Source organism: Leptidea sinapis, chromosome Z (assembly GCF_905404315.1).
Source record: "Leptidea sinapis chromosome Z, ilLepSina1.1, whole genome shotgun sequence".
In the NCBI taxonomy this organism is placed as follows: Eukaryota; Metazoa; Arthropoda; class Insecta; order Lepidoptera; family Pieridae; genus Leptidea; species Leptidea sinapis.
In genome coordinates this window covers 31,539,688-31,557,641 of record NC_066312.1, presented here as the reverse complement: position 1 = coordinate 31,557,641, position 17,954 = coordinate 31,539,688, and the positions used below count along the sequence as shown (strand labels likewise).

The following is a 17,954-nucleotide window of genomic DNA, read 5'->3' as shown; positions in this document are numbered from 1 at the left end:
ATTTGTTGAATGGAGAGGTGATAGAACCGGTGGAATCTGCTATATTTCTTGGCATAACTCTAGATTCCAAATTACAATGGGGTCCCCATATTGAAGGATTGGCGAACAGACTTAGTTCTGCAGCATACGCGGTTAAAAAGATTAGACAATTAACTGACATAGATACGGCGCGACTAGTATACTTTAGTTATTTCCATAGTATTATGTCCTATGGTATATTGCTATGGGGCAACGATGCCGATATTAATACAATATTTGTGCTGCAGAAGAGGGCTATTCGCGCTATTTATAACCTAGGTCCTAGAGAATCATTGAGAGCAAAATTCAAAGAAATTAATATCTTGACTGTTGCTTCTCAATATATTCTTGATAATGTAATGTATGTTCATAGGCACATAAGTGAATTTGCCAGAAACTGTCATAACCATAATGTTAACACCAGGAACAGACATAAACTGATGATGTCTACTACTCGGCTAAGTCGAGTTAGTAAGTCTTTTGTGGGGCGATGTATATGCTTTTACAACAAGATCCCAGAAAATGTTCAAAACAAAAGTATTACGTTATTCAAAAGAATTGTTAAAAAACGTTTGTGTGGTAAAGGTAACTATAACATAAATTACTTTCTTAATGATACCACAGATTGGGAATGGAGCGACCGCCCTCAGGCTATTAAATAATAAGTTTAATTGTACAATGTTACTTTGTTAATGTTACTTTAATTGTAAAAAATATTTTTGATGAAAAAAAAAAGCCCGCTGAGTTTGTTGCGCCCATTCTTCTCAGGCCTGAGGCATTAATTTTGGAATGGGTGGTAGTTTTTTTGACTTTCAATAAGTGATTTCACATCCTATTTTGAATAAAAATATTTGAATTTGAATATAAGTTGCACATAATGAATGACACCTGGCACAAACGGCAAAAGATAAAGCCGATCTTCTGTGCACTCAACAATATAATATGTAAAGTAAAGCAAAGGTAGATTAATAATTCAAATAAAGATGAAGTTTCAAAAGCGCTTAGTTTAAGCCTATTTGAATAAAGTTTATTTCACTTTTTTGTATTTCCGTTAATAATGTTCTTCTCTCTCGCTCACTTTGTTTAGATATCTATACGCTAGTATATTCAAACTCTATGCTCCACATGTACTCTTTATCGTTTGTTCGATAGTTTTCATTAGCCATCATTCGATATATGTGGACCCGGCTTAAGGCACAGAGTAATCGCATCGAAAACTTATGTCGTGAATAGCGTGCTCTTGTTTCTTGAATCACAACCTCGAATGCGGTAAGGTTACTTACTGTCAATTGTCAACAAGTGTCTTCACCGCGTCAAGTTTAAATTGACGTTTGAAAGGGGGCGCTTCTGGCGGCTTATATTGTCCTCACAAGTCACAACATCTTACAATAAAACTTATACGGTCTTACAAATAAACTTGGTATAAAGTTATACAAATGAATGATATGCAAAATGTCGACTGTATAGCTGATAACACTGTCAATACAATGATAAATCTGGCCTATAGACTTGCATCTCGTGCCATAAATAAATATATAAAAAATGTAATTCTGAAGTTTCTCGAATGTCAGGCAGTCTTGCAAAAATGGGTTATACGTCAGAAGAAACCAATAACAAGCAAAATCTCTATTTGTAAACATTTAGTATATTCTTGGTTTATAATCATAACTTTATACCAAGTTTATTTGTAAGGCCGTAAGAATTAATTACTTATACTATGGCCACACAACCGTAGCGTCATTAATTTTACATAATTAAAAAAAAGGAATTCAGTTTAAATTATTTACTTATTGATAAAAATCAAAATATAATATAATACACTGTCAAGTGTGGGTTTGAAACTAACCCTATCGGTATCGGTTACAGTTAAGTTCATGTTACGAATATTGACTTTAAAAGCCTATTAGGTGAGAGACCGTTAACACACTATTAAGGAGAAAAGAGTGCTTACAATTATTTAAGCAGAATTTGCCCTTTTGCTACCAGACTGCAACTGACTTTTGCAACCAGTGACAATGAAATCTGAGTAAATACCCGGATCAGACCGACTGCCGCCGTCACTAATAAACCAACAAATAGAACACTCATCACGCTGCCACTAGGAAACGACCAGTTTTGATCATGTCGTGCAAGCAATAAAAAGCAACAGAAACCAGGATCGATACTCACAATCCCAACGCCGACATAGCTATAGTCGTCGACATCAACGACCTGCCAAGTGAAAATGATTTACGTAGTGGAAATGGCAAGCCCGGACCTTTCCCGGCAACATAAATCCAATGAGTTCCAACATAAAAGAGTTATTATTGAATCACATTTTTCTATCAAAACGCGTCGATCCTTCAGGTCTTTGTAAGACATTTTACGATGCCCGTGAAATTCCCCGACGGTTTTTCGCCATTTGTATTCAAATACTAATATAAATTTAAGAATTTTTTACAAATAATGAAATACAAATCGTATATAGATACTAGAATGACGATGTACTTAGCCCAGTGGTTAGTGACCATGCCTACCAGGTCCCGGCTTCGAATCCGTTGATAGTTCAGGCTATACCTAGTTTTGATACAAATTAAAAGTTCCTCAATATTATTATTATAATTGTAAATCTTTTTAGTTCAAAGTAGCGATTACTAGTTTTTCATTACTAATAAAAATGATCGATCAATGTAGAACAGAATGCAATCAGTCATTTTAATTAAAAAGTTCATGCAGTTAAATAGTTGAGTATTTGAGTAAACATTAAAGTTTGCAATTATCCTGCCTGAAATTATAGAGTTTATTGATAAAAGTTTATCCAATATAAGACTAGTAGTTTTGGGAAAAATATGTGCGAATGAAATTATATCCTCAGAACTAATTTATTTAATTGATTTTCATATACCACCCCGTGCTACACGCTTTAAAAAAATTTTTTTCATACCTCAAACACTAGATCAATGTAGAACAGAATGCAATCAGTCATTTTAATTAAAAACTTCATACAGTTAATATTTTAGTTGAGTATTGGAGTAAACATTTAACTTTGCAACAATCCTGCCTGAAATTATAGAGTTTATTAATAAAAGTTTATCCAATATAAAACTAGTACCGGCAACGGGGAGTGGGCAGCGCTGGAGGAGAAATTAGCGATGTATAAATGAAGTTGTGAATTGCACGAAATTTTTTCGCATTTCATATTTTATTGACGTATTCATAAATTCTAACTGATAAACAGTAATAATAGCTTAGTAACTAAATTGGCCAATAAATAAAGCACATACAGCCAAAAATTTTAAATTCCATATTATTATTTTACTTGTATATTTATTATATAAAGTCAAATATGGTTATTGCCTTTACTATACTAGATATTTTCTGGCCGAATTTTTTGAGACAAACGTTTGCTGTTATTCACCAAAGGAGAATTTAGACGGTCATTTACGTCAGGCCTTTATTTGACATAACCTCTCGTCACTAGAGGACATTACTTACATAAGCCCCAGCAACATGCAATGCGGATACGACACAATCGAATTCAGTCTATTAAACAATAAATTCCCCAGTGGGAACAGCGGACGCAATAACCGACGTTTGTTGACTTCCCCGACTTGATTAAAAACGCCCATTACCGGTGCTTGACCTATTGTTAACGCGCTGTTTGATGTCCCGTCCTGTGACGTCACTGGTCAATATGACCAATGCGTGGAGGGAGATTTTCATTTCGACAGCAAATTTGTAAGATGTTTTGAAGTACGCAATGCAAGATTAGGCAGATGGTTTTTGCATAGTTTTCTATATGGAATAGAAAGACTAAGGGCTACGTAGTTAGCTACGGGTTACCTGCCACCCACTTTCACTTGCAACACCAGAGGAATCACAGGAGCGTTGCCGGCCTTCATGGAAGGTGAATGCATTTTTTTTAAGGTACCCATGTCGTATCGTCCTGGAAACACACAGACACAAGGAAGCTTGTGCAGTGTTTCCAGGACTAATTTTTAAATGATAATCCTCACTTCTGGAATTAAATATACAAATTTAATTTGTATCAAAATTAATGGACCTTTTTGAGCTCTCTTTCCAACTGAACAAACCGTCCGAGTGACGCATTAACCGAAAATCTTGGTATGTGTTGTTCAACTCTCAGGTTGTGGCTCCATTTACAGTATTTCCTTTACAGATATAACCTGCTCAACTTCTTCTATCACCATCACCTTATGTAAAAAAATTACTATTGAAAAAAATACACACACACTAAAACAAAGCGTCATGCACGATAAAGTATTAAAAACTTGGCCTATTGCCATGCGTTGCCTAATAGCAAAAGGCTCCAGCTAGACGTGTTAATTATCTGAGACTTTAATATATCCTATCTTTCTACTCATCTACTACACTTTATACAAATTAATTCTACCAAACTGAATAGCACATAAACACTTGCATAAGTCTCCTTTGAAAATACACAAAACCTCACTCCAAAACAACAAAATTCAACAAAACAAAACACGGGAAACTTTTGCAACACTTCTCAATTAAATCGAGAACTGTTGATGATAAAACTGAACACGCCAAATGGGACAGATCGGGTAGAGAAACAATAAAACAGTAGTGAAAACTGAACAACTGTACTTTGTTATTAGTGAAAATAGTGCTACAGCTGTTGAAAAAGTAATTGAGGTCGATTGTAATGGAAATTTCGAGTTGTTACGTTCCTAATAAACGTCAGTGCCGTTTTACACCTTTCTCGCTTCCTTGATGGAAGAGGCTTGTATTTGTTTTAATTAAGGCTTTGGACCGAACCAATGGCCTTGAGGCTAACGAAGCTAGGTTACCTTTCTCCAGGGGCATGCATTAGTTTTCTAGCAAAGGTAGGTGCTCGCACTGTAGATCTAAGTAGTCGTATTTCCTCTTTAGCCCGACAGCGCTAGGTTTTGAGGTCTAATTATTGAAGTTGTTTGTGTTTCGCTTATAATTTCCGGACCATTTTGTTAACCTTATACCTATTATAGTTTATATCACACTAAGTTTGGTTATAGAGAAACGAAAACAAATTAAACCAAGACAACTTTAAATCAAATCAAATCGAAATCAGTTTATTCAATTAGGTCACGGAAATGACACTTATGAATGTCAAAAAAAATAAAAAAATTTCTTATTCAATCTACCGCTACTTCGTAAAGGGTTGAGCTAATGAGAAGATGTATCAAGAAACTCATTGCCACTCTTTTATATCAAGATTTACAGATCATTTCAATGACAATATAATATGTTAAATGTAAAATGATGCAACAAACACACTCAAACGTCAAATAGTCAATGTCTTACACGAGTAAGTCAAAAAAATAAATGTATATTAATGCAAAAGTTATTGAGTACAGTAGCTGCATCATCCACATACACCATAAATCAATAAAGGTATTTTGTGAGCATTTTATAAGCGATTATAAATAAATAAACATGTATATATCCAAACATATATATAAACATGTATATATCCATACATATTTAACTAGTGCTATATTTATTTAGGTACTTAACGAGGTAGGCACTGCCTAATTGCCTATATGGTATGCACGCCTCAGCCTCTCTCATAGAGGCATAAGCCTAATAATAACAATAGTGCCTACTATTACTTTACTATTACTCCCGTACAAGATCGCCATTGTTTTAATTCGGAATTAGAAGCATTTTTAATTTATTACCAACATAATACAATTTTCCTTACAAAACATTTTCGTAATTTTTTTACCTAGATTGAATGATTAGCATGGCTCCAACTGCAAAAGTTAGGGGTATTTTGGTGATGTTTTTTCGCACTGTCTATAATAGAAATGTAAAGAAAAAATGAAATTTATTGTCATTTTCTGTAGATATATAATTATTTTTTGTAAAAATATAAGCTTTATATAACCCGTCAAGATATGGTTTAAACTATGTGGTATTTTTGCAATTTCTTGAGATAGCAGTCTTAGTGACTTCTTTTGTTTTGCGACACTGACGTCAGTTGTTTCAATTTTGATTGTCATCTGAAAAGAAATTTAATCTGCACTAGCACAACAATATACTGAATCAGCTCCTTTTAGCAGGGGATTGACAATTAACTAATTGTTTTGTTGTGTGTTTTATTTTTGTTGCTTATAAATGTTTCTAGTTTATTGTAAGGATTAGTTTTACGTAAGTAAAGTCTAAGTACGCTCTTCAGATCTCAGCCTTAGAATGTAAGGAGTCATATTGTAAATGTCTATAGATCTCCGCAGTAGCTCAGTATAAAACAATCATGCAAAAATGCAATGCCATATAAAGGTTACCACTCACGCCATTTCAATTACAGCAACGACGTAGTAATAAAACGCCTTCATCGACTTCCTCGTGAATAGGTACTGTTTAATTTGTTTAAATACCAGCTCTTGTGTTATATTCTACTTTCCCTTTATCTCGTGATCCGTCCACTGCCGTGAAATTGCTTTAATTCTAACACCTATTAGGATTTTATGTTGATTATTTTACTCGCTTGAGACCAACCTATTCCATTACATCATTATATATTTCATATCGTTCAAATTATAATTTTGATGAATAATAAAACAGTTTTATGGAATTTTCTAGATGATGTTCTTTGGAGTTGATCAAAGATGCCTCCAATCACTATTACATTACTATTTTTAAATATATCATATAGAAAACTGTAATTTTGTTGGAATAGTTTCTTATGCGCTTAGATTAAGAAAGTAATATTTTGTTAATCTGTGTCTCAAGGTGAAGGGTGCAGTTGTAGTGCCGTTCAGAATTTTTGGGCTTTTCAATTATCTTGAGCAGCACCGCAGTGTAATGGATAGGGCATAACAATTAGCATCAGCTGAATGTCCTGCTCGACTCGTCCCTTATTTTCATAAAAAAAGTCTCGACGGAGTACGGCGTGGCACTCAATATTTTTCTCTTCCCAAGATTGCTTAGCGGCCGTGTAGTAGTGTGTACATTGACCTCTACAATATACCACTGGACTAGCGGCTGTCAAAGTTCTTTTGTGCCTGTTTGATATTCGCTTTGGCGCTGTTGGCCATGTATCGAGAGTCTGCGGTACTAAAACTAGTAATGACAACCTCAGCAAACATCGATACATGGTGGGAAACTATTAAAAAAAAAACGTGTACTTTACGTTAATTCTCGAAGTAAAAATAACACGGAAAACGATCGAAATTAATTCAAAATTCAAAAATACTTCAGAGTATTGTACGTTCCTTCGCAGCTATTTGTTTTATACGCCAAAATTAGTTCTCTGGACACTAGCGAATGGCGCTTCAAACAGGCACCAAAATTTTGCTGTCAAACATATGGAACAGCCTGTCCAGTCGTATTTTTACAGGTCAGTGCATGTGTATGTGTGCCTGCGTCAATCTGATTGTTCTAGTATGAAGTATAAGTACTGTTTTATTTCTATATTGTGACATAGGATACCTATCGTATCAAATCGCCATACTTATTCCCTCCGTTTCCAATACAAATTAGGTATTCATAATTAAAGAATAGAAAGTACTATGCGTACTCTACAGACAGATAATTTTATTGAGATCAAGTGAAAGTAAAACTTTCCGTAATTTATGGTATCCGATAATTACACCGGGAACTAATGTTATATAAAATTCCTGATCACTTTTCAAACACTTTTGAGGGGCTTCTAATTTTTTATGCGGCACTTTAATCTAATATATAAAATTCTCTTATCGCGGTGTTTGTAGTTAAACTCCTTCGAAACGGCTTGACCGATTCTCATGAAATTTTGAGTGCATATTGGGTAGGTCTGGGAATCGGACAACATCTATTTTTCATCCCCCTAAATGTTAAGGGTGGTCCACGCCAAGTTTTTTTTACATGTTTTTTTAAATTTGCTTGATTATGAGTCAACATTAAAAAATAGATACAACTTTAAATTTTCACCCATCTACGATCAACAGTTACTTTTGTATCGCGATTTTAATATCGGCAATACAACGTTTGCTGGGTAAGCTAGTTAATTATATAAATAATCATGTGATTTCTAACGTTCTGTTATTTTGACATATTATTCGCAGTCTGACAGCGGAACGGCAAAAGTGTGCTTACAGACAATGTCCCGCGGGGCACAACTTAATTACTAGATACGAGAAATTTAGCATTCCTATAAGTATTAAAATCCATTTATATAATACAGCAACATTTATGTTATTCTATAGCTCAAACGAATATTTATATTATTGTATTATCCTGAATATCTTCGATTTTAAAATATAAAAGCAAAGCGCATACAAAGCATTTAATAAACGAAAGATGAAAAAAACCTCATCATTATACGGACTTTTGGGCCATTATTTTCATATCACAAGAACACTTTTGCGTTATTGTGATATTTCCATGCAAAAATACACATCTCGAGTTCAAAATCGACATAAAATCTTATTTCCCATAGCGAGTTCGAGAAGTCGTCTCGATGCCGTTGCAATTCAGGGAAATTCTTTTATTGGATACGAGCCGAAACCTTAACCGAGTTATAAAATAAAAAAGTGTGTGTGTACTTATGTATGCACGTTAGAAGTAATACTCCTTTGGTCTAACAAAGCAAAAATCACTAAAATGATTTATTCCTCGTGCTATTCTTCGTTTTTAGAAAGAACAATTTTGTAAAATCTTGCAAAGATGGATTTGACAATTAACTATTAAATAATGAATACGGCTGTATGGGCTTGAACCCTTTGCCTGTCCTGTGCACAAAAAAACTTAAAATTTCTCTCTCATAATTTTTTCATAAGGCGCCTAAAGAAGTATAACTTCAAAAAGTTGATATTTTTTTTACATTGTTACGACTTCGGAACCTTTTCACTTCAAAGGCAACGCATAGCTCTTGATCTCTGGCACTCGTATTTATAATGTCCACTGGCGATTTTTTTTTTAATTTTTATATTGTAACATAAAGAAAACCTACGCAATTAGTTCCGTTTCCGTCAGCTATTATCTGGTATCTTAAACATAGATATATATAAAGAAAGAAAAGATTAGGAAAGAAGAAAAAGGGAGTGTGTATATCACAATTTTGAATACTTCTCGTTTGATTTTTATAAAGGATGTAAGGATGCTTCATTAACATGATGGTCGTGATTGCTTTCATACTTAACAATTACACACTGTATATAAATATGTAATATAAAAATAGAAGATGTAGGAAAAAGCTTGTTTGGACGAACATTTTTTCATACAAGTGGGAGCAAATTGTATTACATTCAATCTATTCGCAGTACATTATATCTAAAACTTTAGTTAAAATGTACTCCATATCTTGTACTCCTGAAATCGTGTATGCAGATTTCGTGATAATCGATCGAGTAAGCGTAGACTTACGACGTACTAGCGATGCAAACAAACCATGCAAGAAAAAAAAACATAGAAAAGGAAAGCGAATCTATTGTCACAGTACCCGATTTTGATTGTCAAGTCGTAAACAGTCATCCAAGCTTGGAATTAACTCCATAATATATAGTTAGTTTTTGTTGTAGGTTATATGTACATTATATTGTAAAATACAACACACGAACAAGCAAGCACTTGGTTCATAAGGTTCATCATTACGAGACGACAGAGCTCCTCCATGTTCCCCGTCGCGACACTCGTACTACGTAATGACACAATATGTCAACTGCGACGCGGAGAATAAGCGCTCTTCAGCGGCTAAAGAAGATTGTACACTTCAAATCTAATGCGGCGCGTCCGTCGGCGTAACTGCGTCAGAATTGAGCCGATTGAATTTTGAAGTTTTGGTTATATGTTACATTATTGAAGTGAGAACTTAAAACTCACGAAATTGTTAACGTTATCCATACCTTTGTGTATAAGTATATACATATATTATGTATGTACTATCGACAAAATTAAACCGTGACTCATGTTAATGTCATTTTCCTGCAGTCTTACGGCCGTTCCCAATATACTATCGACAGATAGAGATAAATTACTACCTTCTACTGCAAGTAATTAGCTGTCAATAATCTGAAGCTGTCCCAATATACCCGATAAATCATTCTTATCGCCTTATATTGAGAAGCGTGAATCGAAATTTCCATACAAACTTCTATCGCTGGTGGGCTATACGTTGTCCCATTGACAGATAGCGTGTAAGGTTAAGGTGAGTTACCGTCGATAAGTTTATTGGGACAGAAAAGTCAACGATAGTTACGATTTTTATCTCAAGTAAGAGATAGACTGAATATTGGGAACGGCCGATGATAAACAAGTAGGTCGAAATTCACTTGACATATTCTACACACATTATATTTCCTAAGTAGCTGTTATCATTTATTAGACACTGACAATCCACCGATTTGGTTGATTGGGATACAAACTTTTTCGAGTAAATATAAACCTGTTTTTATGATTATAAAAGAATTATCAGCAAAATGGGTCGTGAATCAAGTTTGCCGATGGTACGAACAATGGTACACATGCATGCTGGCATTTTTGATATGAAAAAAAAAAACAATTAAACTCGTGACACTGTTAGTATTACAAAAAACACTTCATTTAAAAGTATATCCTGCACAATACAATCCTGACGATTGAAAACTACAAATGTAATTATCAAAGTTTTCACTTCTGTCCGCACTCCCGGGTGGCCACTGATTTTTTAATTTAAATCACAATAAGTACTAATTTAATGTCATTCATTTATAGTATTACAAAACATAGTTTCGATGTTTGACACCTGTCAGAAATGCCACGACTTTTAGTTTTCTACTATTCCTATCACATTAAACAAAATAATAGAAAAGTAAGTTGAAAATTTAATCGGCATTATTCACAAAAAAAAACGTGAATAATTGCAACGGCTCAAGTCTATCGCAGTTACGAGACTATATCCGGTCTAAACCCATGAGCAGTTTTATATGTATTTTTCAGATCCAGTGTAAAGGCCTCTTTATTTTCACCCCAATGCATTTAGTTGCAGGTGCCTACAATTTTTCTTTCCCGTCAAATTCGAATAGAGTGGCTCCATCGCATCACATCTTCGTCGCTAACCAGTACACAGTCGAGGGAGAAAATACAATACAAGTATGTATACGGCTTTGATGTCGCTTTCAAAAATGTCTCAATTTACACATACTGCTGTGTAGGGAGAGGTTGTTAGGGTATCGTCTGAAGTAAGTTGTTATGGGCATAAAAATAGTATAAGTAAAGTAAAAACCCGTTAATCAGCGCGTAATTACGATAAGGCAAGGCAAGGATATATCAGGAGTGTAGGTCGTTATGTTAGCAAATTATTTACTAAGCTTAGAACATTTAGAACAGAATATACGAACAGTTTTTTTGCCCTTACAGTTGGATTGTACAAAATAAATTTAACGCAAAATGTAGAGTTGAGCATGTACAGTTTTTTTTAAGTATTACTAGCCGTTCCCGCCCGCTTTGCTGGGCGAATATTAAAAGGAAATAAATTGATGAAGGAACGTTGGAATTCAAAAAATAAGCCATATTCCATCTAGGATACATTTCGCATCGAATGGTGGTAGTTTCATGTCGATACGATCAGTGGTTTAGGCGTGAAAGAGCCTCAAACAAAGACCATTTTCATTATATATACATAGAAGATGTAGGCAGCAATCTGCGGTTATTTGTTCAGTCTTAGGACCCATATTACTGAGTAAGTGACCGATTTACAAAGAACTTAATAAGCGTTCCCTTCAGAGCTAAAATAAAAAATGTATGCTTAAATAGCATGTTCCTGAATTTCTCTATCGTGAAGGAGTACATTAATCTCCTGATTCTGAGGAGCAGAGAGTCAGACATTCATTAGCATAATAAATATGACTGGTGCACTTGGAACAACAGCTCCTCGAGTCCCAAGGGTTTGTAAGATCCCATCCTGAACACCTATCTTGTACAGTCGACACCAAAAGTGTAGAGCGCATTTTTCGAGCGCAATTGTAGTGCCAGTTTTTTTTGCCAGTGAAACTCAGAATTTTTGAGTTTTTCATGAATCATGTGCGGCACTGCATTGTTTTGGGTAGGGCGTATCAATTACCATAAGCCTTGAACGTCCTGCTCACCTCGTTCCTTATTTTCATAAAAAAAATTAAATTAATCATAAGATAATCATTACCATGAAAATGCAGTTAAACATCATTATTTAAATTAATTTAGCCGTTACATTTTGGCATCGCCTGTACCAAGCGTTCTTCATAAAATATGCTAATTTGAAGCTAGTTCATACACTTAACCCTGCTGTGTCTTGCTGAAATTGAATCGAGTTCGAAGTTTCCGAGTGGGTTCTGTTCCGAAGTGTTTAAGTTTCGAACCAATTAATGTTTCTTTGTTAAGCGCTGATTCATTTATCACTTGAATTGAATGCCAAGACTTAAACTTGAGTGATGTTGAAACTACGAATTTGCGTTTTAATTTTGCAATGTTTATAGAAACTCTACCTGAACACTGAAATATCGACAATAATTAATCTGCCACAACCTGAGAGTTGAACAAAGCAAACAGAATTTTATAACGAGGCGGTACTCGAATGGTTAGCTCAGTTGGTTAGAGCTCTGGCACAGAACGCCGGAGGTCGTGGGTTCGAATCCCGCATCGTTCATAAAGTTATGTTTTTCAAATTTTATTTGTGTAACTTTAAAATGTATTTAGTTGGAAATAAGATTGATACTTCCTTGAACGATGCGGGACTCGAACTCGTGACCTCTCGCTTTCCGTGCAAGCGCTTTTCCACTGAGCCAACCGTTCGAGTGACGTATCGTTGATAAGTCTTGTGTGTGTTGTTCAACTCTCAGGTAGCGGCTTCACCTACAATCTACAGGATCTACTTTACAATTGATAACCCCAAATAATTGCATATTAGCAGATTAATTACAAAAATTAAGTTTGAAAACAAAATTTAATTTGTGCAAATAAATCTTATTCAATTTGGCTTAAAGTGAGCGCTTTTGATCCGTCATTATAATTATTTCTTTTAAATTACTGAATCTATGATATGTTCGAAAAAGTAGAGCTCGTGAGATACAAGAAACTCAACGGCTACTCTTTTCAATCAAATAGAGTATTCTACAATGGCTGTAATATACATAATAAATAATTTTGTAAGGTGGCAGCATCAAATAAATAATATCAAATATTTATTAAAAAGTAATAATGAATAAACTGTATAAATATAAATTATCGTATATTAGATCCATCAACCTTAGAGCTTGAATTCATTGTTTGTGTAAGGATACTTCATGATCATGACGTAAATACACATTTCTACAAAAATACTGAGCATAAAAATACTCTCCAAGGACAAAAGGTAAAATAAAAATATAACAGAAACCGCAGGGCATAACTAGTAACAATTTACCGGAGTTCCTCGTCAGTTTCTATACCCGGTACAAGTGCTCGGTAGAGTGAAGTGGTAGCCGAGGCAGTGCCGAGTGCGTCGACCGTCGACCGAACATAGCGCTCCTTGCAAACAAACCAAGCTGCTTTAATTACCAACAACTAAAGGAGGGTGCAGACCGCTGTAACGTATAATGCAATGTTACGTGAAAGGTACTTTCATAAGTGTGGACTCAGCTCGCTCACAAACACCACATCCACTGACCTCTAATAAATACCACTGGACTGTCAAAGTGCTTTTGTGGCTGTTTGATATTCGCCATTTTGGCGCTGTTGGCCATGTAGTGAGAGTCTGCAGTACTAAAACTTATGATGACAATCTAGTGGACAACATAGATGGTGGAAAACTATTTACAAAAAAAAAAGTAGTTCTCTGGACGCTCGCGAGAGGCGCTTCAAATAGGTACAATAAATTTGCCGTAAAACATATGGAACTGCCTATCCAGTGGTATTTATACAGGTCAGTGCTCGCATCTGATTCTCAGTCTGCCGAGAACATGCGAAGAGACTTCCAACGCGTCCAGTTTGAGATTTTTTTTGTGAATATAGTCATTATTTCGGTTCCACAAAATTTCTATTGTTCTTTTCTGAACCACGCCGCAGCTAATTAATTTCTCTGCCAATGTGACTTAGCATCTTACTGATCATAAGCACATTAAGGAATTTGCTAGAAATTGTGACAATTACAAGGAACAAATATAAACTTGTTATGCCTACTACTCAGTTAATTCAAGCTTTTACAACATGATCCCAGAAAATGTACAAAATAAATATTTTACGAAATTTAAAAGAATTGTTAAAAAACGTTTGTGTGGCAAAGGTTACTATAACATAAACAATTTTCTTAATGCTACCACAGACTGGGAATGGAGCGACCGCCCCCAGGCTATTTAATTACACATTTTATTATACGATATTACATATATTTTAACGAAATTAAAAAAGCCTGCTGAGTTGTTCTTCTCAGGTCTGAGGCATACTATTTCGAATGAGGGGTAGTTTTTTGACATTCAATAAGTTATTTTAAATCCTATTTGGAATAAACATATTTGAATTAGAATTATACCTCAAAGAGACAAGCGCAATTACGCTTCCGCTCAGAATTTTTGAACTCTAATAATAATAATATTGACACACACACAAATTATCTTGCCCCAAACAAGATATAGCCTGTACTATGGGTGCAAGACAACGATATATTTAATACAATATACTTACTTAAACATACATAAATATATATTGTTTATCCAGGACTCGGAAACAAACATTCGTATTCACCATATAAATGATTGCACCTAACGGGATTTGAACCCGGGACCTCCAGCTCACTAACCACTGGGCTATAGAGGTAAAAGGTATAGCACAGAGCGAATTACTTCCGTTGTCGTCTCCCTACTAGTCTGGTATAAAATAAATTATATTCTTTTGTGATACTACAAAATAAGAAATCATTAACATGATTTTGCTTCGGCGATTTTATCTATCGATGAACTAAAAGTAGTGTTGTTCCTGAGATCGATGAACTTTATCATAACGTCTCGACACATTGGCAAATAGATACCGACGGCCTTACAACGCGTTCCACTCAATCTTATCTCCGCACACAAGCACCTTCACACAGTATTAATATACTCCGTTGATAAAACGTATTGACAACGCTTCAAACAGCTCACGCAATACGTGATATAGTTTTAAAACATTTTGTTTGTAACCTATTTAGACAAAACCGGTTTTTTGATACTAAATTAAATAATTCAGGCGTTAAGTACTTTACAGTAAATTACACAATATTTTGTTTCACACAAATCACAAAACTTATACAATAACTATCATATAGTCTTTTTACCTCTTTAGTGCTTGTATGGTTTTTTTTATTTGAATTGTATTATAACAGCTATATTTAAATTTGTGTAGGACACTACAAATATACAGAATGTTATAGTTAAATGTGGACAGGGGATTGTTTCGTAACTATTACAGATATCAAACAACTTTGACGGCCGTTTTCAATAACCTATCTATCCTTAGTTTAACTTACTAAACGTAGACAAATCTATCCTTTTACGCTTACTTACATTTCAATAACCTATTGACAGATAACATTGGACTATAACTATATTGGACATTACTACTACTGTGCTATGGATAGATAAGATCTTGTCATTAAACGGTGACAGCAATGTATCCATAAGTTAAACTAAGGATAGATAGGTTATTGAAAACGGCCGTATACTGATATCGAAAGTACGTTACCTTATCAGTAAAATGACATCAATAACTATTTAAAAATCAAACTAGAAGTATTCAAATTTTTATTAGTAGAATTTTCTATCATACAATGGAGCGACGTGTCTAAGCAGCGCCAAGCGATCGAACTGTTCATTATAAATTAGAAAAACACTTTCATTTTTGTAAACCTTACAGATTATATCTGCCGATGTTATAGTACGAATAGAGATAAATTACTACCTTCCACCACAGTAGATGTCTACTGTGCTTTTACTGTCAGTAAATAGCTGTCAATAATCTGAAGCTGTCCCAATATACCCGATAAGTCATTCTTTTCGCCTTATATTGGGACGCGTGAATTGCAATTTCCATACAAACTTCTATCGCTGGTACCATGTACGGATAAGGTGAGTTACCGTCGATAAGTTTATTGGGACAGAAAAGTCAACGATAGTTACGATTTTTATCTCAAGTAAGAGATAGACTGAATATTGGGAACGGCCGTAAGTAGTCGAGGACACTTATTGTGATATGAATTTCTCGTTCTTTTCAAGTTTACATTTCAATTTAAGATTTACTACCGCTAATTAACATCTAATTAACGAACTACAAAAATAACAGAATAATGCACAAGATCCCCAAAAATTATCAAGCTCAATCCACAGCTCTATGTTGCAGATAGGATGCATCAAACCAGAGATATCGAAGTAATATTTCATTACATTAAAGTAGTAGTAAGTGTTTTAGAATTAATTTGTTTTTTTGAGGTACCCATGTCGTATCGTCCTGGAAACACCGCACAAGGAAGCTCACTCCACAGCTTGGTTGTACGTGGAAGAAAATTCCTTGAAATTCGCACTGTGAAGGAACGCCATACATCCAGATGGTGGGAATGATATCCTAATCTGTGGCGTGTCGTGCGAAGATGGAATTCAGCGGCAGGAATCAGCTTGAACTATTGTGCTGCTCCATCTAACCCCAAATTCTTCTCACTCAATTTGGCTTTGCCTTCTAGGTTACTACGAAATTGCCTAACACGATTTTATCAAAAAGTTATTATCATTACGTTATATTTGCCACGATAAATATTTTTACACTTCAAGAACACTTTCAGATGTTAAACTTAACTTCTTAGAATTTACCACTAATATTCCACCTAATGCTCATTTATATGTAGAACTTTAGAAGCCAACAAAATGCTAGATTCATTAGCTTTGGTTCTTGTAAGTAATGCGTATTGCTCTTTCAAACTGTAGCTCCAAATGAAATGCCATTTACAAACGCAATGGCGCATTGTAAGCCTTAAGCGCACGTCTTCGCCTTAATTATACTTTTGTACAAAAATTATTTAACGCATCGTTTACTGAAATACCGGCCATTAAACTAAAACTTATTGTAATTGATATGTACAATTTTAAATTTTAAAGCAAATGAAATACTTACTTTTATTCAGAATAGGATATCTATTTATTGAAAGTCAAAAAGTACCACCCATTCTGAAATTAAAATAATATAGAAGAAAATATCTTCTATATCATTGCTTCTAACGACTGACCCAATATTTGCTTCGACAATGAAGATTATAGTTATAGAATCAATAAACAACTAGACAATTGCGTTCAAAAATTGTTTGAAGCAAAACTCTGTCTCCGCATCTATTAGGCAGAGTTTTCGCTGAGTTGTGTTTCGACCGCGCTTTAAATTCAACGCCACGCAATGATAATGTGTTCAGTGCAAATCTGGCCAAATAACAGAATATCCAAACTTAAAAAGGAAGGAGTGTCGTAGTTTAGGTAATTAAACCTTTAAATTAACAAAATTGTGTAACTAACTAGACTTTTTAAAACATTTTGCTAAATATTTACATTTCAATTGCTAAAACAAAATACATCGCCAACGAAATGAAAGAGACGTCCGTCTCTTTTGCACAATTCGCACCACCACTAATGAGCTTTTACAAAGACTTTGAACATTACCGTCACGAAATAAGGTGCTAATTTGAATGAATGTTTTAAGTATATATTTTGATGTTAAAAGTTAATATATATACACAACACCACTCGGACATTTCTGACGATCTTTGTGAGTCTAATTGTTTATAGTACGTCAAAGTATGGGATGAAAGTCCTGTTCAATGCTGTCAAGCCATATAAGCACGCTTCAGTTTCTCGTGATTAAATTCACTTTGCTAGATACTAGTTATATTATGCTTTCCAATAAGATATTTCAGGTTATTGACAGATAGCGTTTGTTTGTCAACTACTTATCTTTCATTCGAAGATCAAATTCAAGTTCGAATGCAATTACTTTCTGTATACAAAATACAATAT

General features: G+C 34.5%; 1 protein-coding gene and 1 non-coding gene across 4 annotated transcripts in view; one reads left to right on the top strand and one right to left on the bottom strand.

Moving 5' to 3' along the window:
* LOC126978607 (caskin-2) overlaps positions 1-17,954 on the bottom strand; it is a 348,934-nt gene that overhangs the window by 214,373 nt on the left and 116,607 nt on the right. The window lies entirely within an intron of this gene.
* Trnas-aga (transfer RNA serine (anticodon AGA)) lies at positions 12,528-12,601 on the top strand. Its single transcript has one exon. It is a non-coding gene; the product is annotated as a tRNA-Ser (tRNA).